Consider the following 7,096-nt stretch of genomic DNA (forward strand, 5'->3'; position numbering starts at 1 on the left):
TAAAGTACATTTCTTTATCAACTATTAATGTAGGTAATCGACTACATTTTTGGACAAAACTTGTACAACAAAGTGACTCTGCCCATCTCAGTAGCGCAGTAAGTGTGATATTAGATATGTGTAATTACTTGTAGCTCTCTCTGGTCCATTAGGGATAAAGCCGTGATTTATGTATGTTCACATCTTGTTCTATCCTATTGGTTGTGAGGTGGATAACCAACCTCGTCAATCCTGGTGCGAGGGTTATTATTGAGCCGCCAAATGCCCCTGACATGGCTCATGTAACGACTACTTATTACATCAGTAAGCAGTAACCGGGACCAATGCCCATTGTTTTTTTAACTATTGTGTCTGGAAATCTTGGCCTCACAAGGATGAAACAAAACAATTTAAAAAATATTGATTAATATGGCCATCACTGGCACGTTTACCCTTTACTAGGGCAGGCATAAATAAAAGAGGTGGTAGCTGTTCACTCAAAAGTTAAATACCTTGAACAGCTGATTGCTACGTAGTGTTGTGCAAATTTGAATTTATTACATGAAGACCTGGAATTCAATTGCTCATAACTAATGCAAATATGAATTTAGGCGGCCAATACTCTCGCATGTGATTTGTAGATAGTGACAGAGTAGGCACACTTCGGGTTGATACCCCCGTTCCGTTACACCCTGTATAACATTTTACCGAATTTATCAGCATTATTATTAACACGGGAAATTCCGTGTTCGAGACAAATTATTCCGCGCATAGAATACGTCAAAAATGGAATCGAATAGTCGTTGTATAAAAGCCTAATGATTGACAACTCATTTAAGGAGCGTGACGCATTTCGACTCGCGCGGTAAATTCAAACATAATGACGATTATAGGAGCGTTCACACAGAAGCGACTCGGCGAGCCGCTCAAAGAGAATGTAATCACTACGTTTAGTGCCGCTGAACGTCCTGTTTTACGCTCCGCTTTTCCATAAATAATGTTGTCACAGAAAAAATAAATTAAAACTGATGTTGGTGTTGCCAACAACTAAGTATTCATTATTTTATGCACAAGGCTTGAAATACTACTAAACTAAAACTACTAAAAGAGAATGGAATTCTTTACCAGCACATTTGTAATTTCTCCAAAGTAGCAGGAATGAAATGAAAAATGTAATTAGAAAGGCGCAGAACTGTGAAAAGGACATAAATTAGTCTGGTCACGCGCTTGAAGGCAAGCTGTGTGACTAGCTTGTTTGTCTAGGTTTAAGGAAAAACTGGAAGCGGTTAGATGTGGTATTAATTTACAAGAGCCGTGGCTGTCAAGTTGGAAGAACGCTCGATTGTCCCTGTGAGGTCGCTGGTTTTACCAATAGTTTTCGAATTCATATTTGGATCATAAAATGATTAGGTATCACGTGCTCAGCGGTAAATGTATCGTAAGCAAATCCACATTCCTGAGGAATGGGTCTTGGAGTTACGTGACCTTACCTATATTGGGCTGGGTTTCCCTTCGCGGGTTGAAAGGGCAGGCAGGCAGTCGCTCCTGTAAAAAATCGGACCTCTTAAATCTCCGGATTAGGTAAGCAGACCATGTGAGAAACGAAATGATGCTAGGAAGATGATGATATTCTGTAGACTCTTGGCACGATTGTAACAGTCGATACACAAAAGTTATCTAACAGTATCTTCTCGCTAGCTTAGAACTTTCCTACTAAAACGAAACCAGCAATAATTTAATTTTCACTTGCGCCGTATCCTAAAGGCCATTGGCAACGTGTCTGGCATGACGCCAGACCGTGAGTGCAACACAGGCATCCGAGGCGTTTGCGCAGAAAAAATACTGACGAATCCTAAGAATTTCGACTAACGGAGACTCTTGCTTGACTGAAACTCACAACTGCTGTAATGCTTATGAACACGGTCTAAAAACGCTACATTGGAGCAATTTATCCAAAACAGCAATATTGCAATTTGACGCGCATTATTAAAAGTAAGCGCGCAATATCAACAAATGACACTCGATGTGGGCTTTTAATACCATATTGAGGTCTAAATCACGAATAGCTACTTGATTACCAAAACTGAAGGACTAAAAGTACATAGGCGTTACCGCGAGTTTTCCATAGAAGGATGCAAGATTTTTTAAGTCACGCCGCATCGGATTTCTGTGTGAATGGACCACGAATGGACGCATACGAATTCCCAGCACTGCTTTCGATATAGCCTCCGTTTTCAAAAAAGATAAGACAAATTATTACAAAGCCTATCGCCCATCACACGAGAATATCACAGAAACTAACCTACCAACCCTGATATCATAAAGGGGTGAAGTTTGTGTTAAAATGGTTCAATCTTATGTTTTAATTATCAATTATTATAAATAAGAGACTGGTTATCATCAATATTCTAATATTATTTCATATTATAATAAGTACAGTTTTCATATTCTGCTTGTTTTTATTTTATTATTATTTCACTTTAATTTCACTGTGTTTGTCCATATTATTTTTGTTTTATTTCACTGTGCATGCTTATATTATTTTCTATGTGTCACTTTCAGTATCCTCTTACTGTGGCCAAGACACCTTTAGCCTAACCACGGTCACATGAGTCTGTGTGATTGGCAGTAAGAAAATCCTTCCTATACCTTCTCCTTTCCACTATCCGCCTGTTGCCTTAGGTCTCATGGTGCAGGTATCCCGCCCTATGTATCTATTTACATATTTTCTGTGTAGGTATGGCTAGGGTTAGGGCTGTAGTAGGTCGATAGGCATTTTGACTTGCTAGCATTGTAGGGTTTCATTCTTGCATAGTTAGGCAGGGCTATATTATCATTCCGAAGCTGTAGGTTATGTAGAAACATGCGCATAACTGAAAACAAAATATAATAACATTGTAAGCGTGTTGTGAACCAGATGCAAGTGAAGGTTTTCCAATGTAATAACGTATTATTTTAAGTAACCAAACTTTTATAATTACCTTGTGTCATCTTTTATATGTTTTTACTAGGTAGAATCTTCTTATTTACAATGATTTCTTTAATAATCACGACGAAATAATCGTAATACAACGGATGGATCTCTCCAGTTGTCAATCTGACATTAAATTTGTTTGTTTTTGGTTCATCTAAGTACGTAGACAAGGATCATCTTACATACAGCCTTGTTTTAAGTTCATAGTTTGACAAAGGCAAACATTTTTTATTAAATAAGCGTGTTTATTTAGTATTTTCATAGATACAATTTATCTATGGCTATAGAATGTAATTTGTGACGTTTTGATGTAGGTTTATCTTACTTTTATAATAAAATAATTAACAAAATCGATCGATCTAAACTAAAATCGATATTAATCGGTTCGTGTATAGATGCTTTATTTTGCCTGCCATCTGGTGACGAGTAATAGTATTAGTTTGACATTTTATTAGATAGACTTCGCATAGAGTCTCATATCGACGGACAAATTATTAGTTCCGTTGTTCACCGTTAGAGTGCGTTGATATGTATTATTTAATTGTTTTGTTTTTTTTTATCGTATTATTATTATTTTTTTTATAAGTTAGATTAAAATTAGATAGGGATTTTAAATGTTTTATTTGCTTGTTATTGTATGTTTAGTTTATTAACGTAAACGTGTTGATGACCGCGGTTGTGATACGCGGGTAATTTAAATAGGGTTATTGTTGACCAAGGTAGGTAATTTAGCTAGGGTTAGTGTTGATCAAGGTCAATAATCGGAAGGGTCAATGATCGGGGTCATTGATCGGTTTATTGGTCAAGGTCATTCATACCGGGTCATTGACACGGGGTCATTGATTGGTTTTATGGGTCAAGGTCATTGATACCAGGTCATTGACACGGGGTCATTGATCGGTTTTATTGGTCAAGGTCATTGTTACCGGGGGTCATTAGTCGAGGTCTTTGCCGAGGTCAGGGATAAGTGGTCGTTGACCGGATTATAGGTTAGGTTATTGACTTGACCTACTTCCATTAGTTCCAATGTTCTCTCATAGATGGCGCTAGTTGTATTGAAATCATTATCTCTATATTTAGATTTAACTTGATAGGATTTAATAAATTATTTTAATATTTTATTTTATTCGATTATTACTTTTGTTTATTTATTTCTTAAATAACGAATTTAATTTAAAATAATTAAAATAATAGTGGTTAAATGTCTATATTTATTTAAATTTTTAGGTAATTAATTGTATTCCATTACGTTTTAATTATTATATTATAATTAGTGTATATTATTATTCCCTTTTACATATTTATAATTTTACCACGTTTGTGTTTTTAAGGGAGTAGGCAGAAGTAATTTTATTTTATTTTAAATTTAGGGAAGTAATTAGGAAACATTTTATGATACTTGTATACTTATATGAGTATACTTATATATTATTATGATCGTAGTACTCATAGAAAAAAAAAAAACAAAATACTTACCTATTCTTAAATATTGCTATTATTATATTATTATTTTTACACTTGATTCTGTTTGTCGAATAATTGACAAATAGAAATTAAGTACATTTAAGTTTTCAGATCGACCAGAGATTTAGTTAACTGCAAATAAGAACTGATCTGTGAATTTCTATAACAAAAGCAAAGTGATTTTTTTTAATTACAAATTATTAAGTAACAGAGGTACGTTACAGTGATTTTGTGTAATAGTGAACATTTATCAGTGTTTTTTTTTTTTTTTAGTGAATGTGTAATTATGTGTAAATAGTGAATCATTTGTAAATAGTTAATTAATAGTGGAAATCATCCACAGTGATTCATTTTTTTTTCTTTTTTAATTTACTTTCATACATTTTGATTCCATTAAACTAAATATTAAAAAGTGGTAAATAATAAATTAATAACAATGCCAAAAGAAACTAAGAAGACCAGAGCTGCCCAAGCGCGCAAAAATACCAATGTGGTAGAAGCTGCTACGCCTAGTATTGCCTTATCAAAGCAGAAAGTTAATCCCATCAAGATTTTCTCGCGTATGATGCAACGTGCTATGAGCATAATCAATACTAAGATCGGACAACTTGAACAACAAATAAAAGCTACATCGTCATCGGGATCGTCTACAGAATTATCTGAACCACATTCTCAAGAGGCTGTTGCCAATTACACACCTTCCACACCAATTGCACATTCCAGCGTTGCACCTATTTACTATCCAATGAGCCACGTCCTACCTGAGAAGCCTAAATTTCCTTCTAAAAACAAACATCCAGTGACATTCATCGAAGATTTAATGGCGTATTTGAAAAAGATTCCACCAGGCGCAGGGAATGTTATCGATCTTATCATAGAATGTTTAGAGGGAGAAACAAGGAACTGGGCACGAATATACAAGGATAGATGGGTTCAACTAGAAGATTTCAAGAGGGACTTCCTGGATACTTATTGGGGAGAGGCTGAACAAAATAATTTGAGAAGGCAAATAGTACACAATACCTGGGATAGTACTAAATCAACAATGCTGAGCCATTTCATTACGTTATGCGGTCAAGCCAAGATGTTAACTTATCCAATTCAAGAAAGACAACTGATCAGCGACATCATGCATCATTTTCCGAGTGAAGTTCAGTATGCATGGGCCACGAGCCGAAGCACATCAATTCTTGAGGCAACAGAGTTCCTGCGGAAGCTTGATGACATCAACAAACAAACCAATTTAAATCGTCAACCAAGTTACGAGTACAATCAACCAAGTTATGTGCCGCACACCGAACGTCAACAACATTCTGCAGCACCTCAACAGTATCGTAGTAACAAGAATAATTTCAATCGGAAGAAGCAATACAACAATCAACCTCCTGTTCAACAATCTGCTAATGTTGTAGATGTTGTGGACGTTTCTTCAAATAATGAATCTGCTGTTACTAATGATAATTCACAAAATTTAAACTAGATTTGGTTGATGTAGAACGCCCTGCTGCATCAACTAGGAAAGGGGCACATTTAGCTCCTGTAGCGTTAAATATCATGCTGGGATTCGGATGGGAACCTGGACAAACATTAGGCATTCACGATACAGGGTTACGTAAACCTATAATTTTAAGTGGACAAACCAATACAGCAGGTTTTGGTTCGGGTATTAGTACAGTAAATTTAGATAAACTGAAATTACAGGTTGTAGATGCATTGAAGGATCAATCGGAAATTGATAGAAGTACAGTAACTAACACTGAAACGGTATCTTCTTTATTCGACGAGGAAGACAAGATTACAACGGATAGGCTAGAGATTATTAAATCACAAATCGAAATTGAGATATTTAATCAGAAAGTAGTATGCCTTGTTGACACCGGAAGTGATATTACTTGTATTTCAGAAGCATTTTGGGAATCTTTGCATAGTCAAATCGGTAGTAAATTAACGATGTTGCCTATTAAACCTATACAAATTCGCGGCGCGGTAGGCCAAAAGAGTACGAAGATACAACAAATGGTTTTGTTACCTGTTAGATTCGGAAGTATTGAAATTGAAGTTAGTTTTCTAATAGTTCCACACTTGATACATTCAGTAATACTCGGGTTTGATTGGCTAACTTTAAATCAGACTAGTATCCAATTGAAAAAGCCGTTCATAGGATTGGTCATTAGTATAAACGGACGTGAAACACTAATACCATTTATTGAGTATATATTTCAGGGCCAGGGCATTTGTGAAATAAGTAAGGTTAACAGTGATCAGACCTTTCAAAAATATCTGCAGGAAATCAAGACAGGTGTTCCGTTAGCGGAAATTGAACTAAGTAAACTTAAACAAGTTTTAAGCAATCATGATGAAGTTTTCACTAAGAAGTTAGGTAGAGCGAACTGTTATGAACATGTAATAAAAATGTCTGATCACACCCCTGTTATCAAGCGTTCGTATCCAATTCCTTATTCATACAGGTCGCGAATGGAGGAAAAATTAGCGGAGATGGTAGATATGGGAATAATATCTAGGGGATCTACTCCGTACAGTAGTCCATTGACGTTTACCGTAAAGCCAGATGGTTCGCTAAGAGTACTACTGGATGCTAGGGAAATAAATAAGCATATGATATCTGAATCAGAAGCACCTCCAATGCAGATAGATGTTCTTAATTCCTTTCATGGTGTA

Source organism: Pectinophora gossypiella, chromosome 6 (genome assembly GCF_024362695.1).
Source record: "Pectinophora gossypiella chromosome 6, ilPecGoss1.1, whole genome shotgun sequence".
NCBI classification, from domain to species: domain Eukaryota; kingdom Metazoa; phylum Arthropoda; class Insecta; order Lepidoptera; family Gelechiidae; genus Pectinophora; species Pectinophora gossypiella.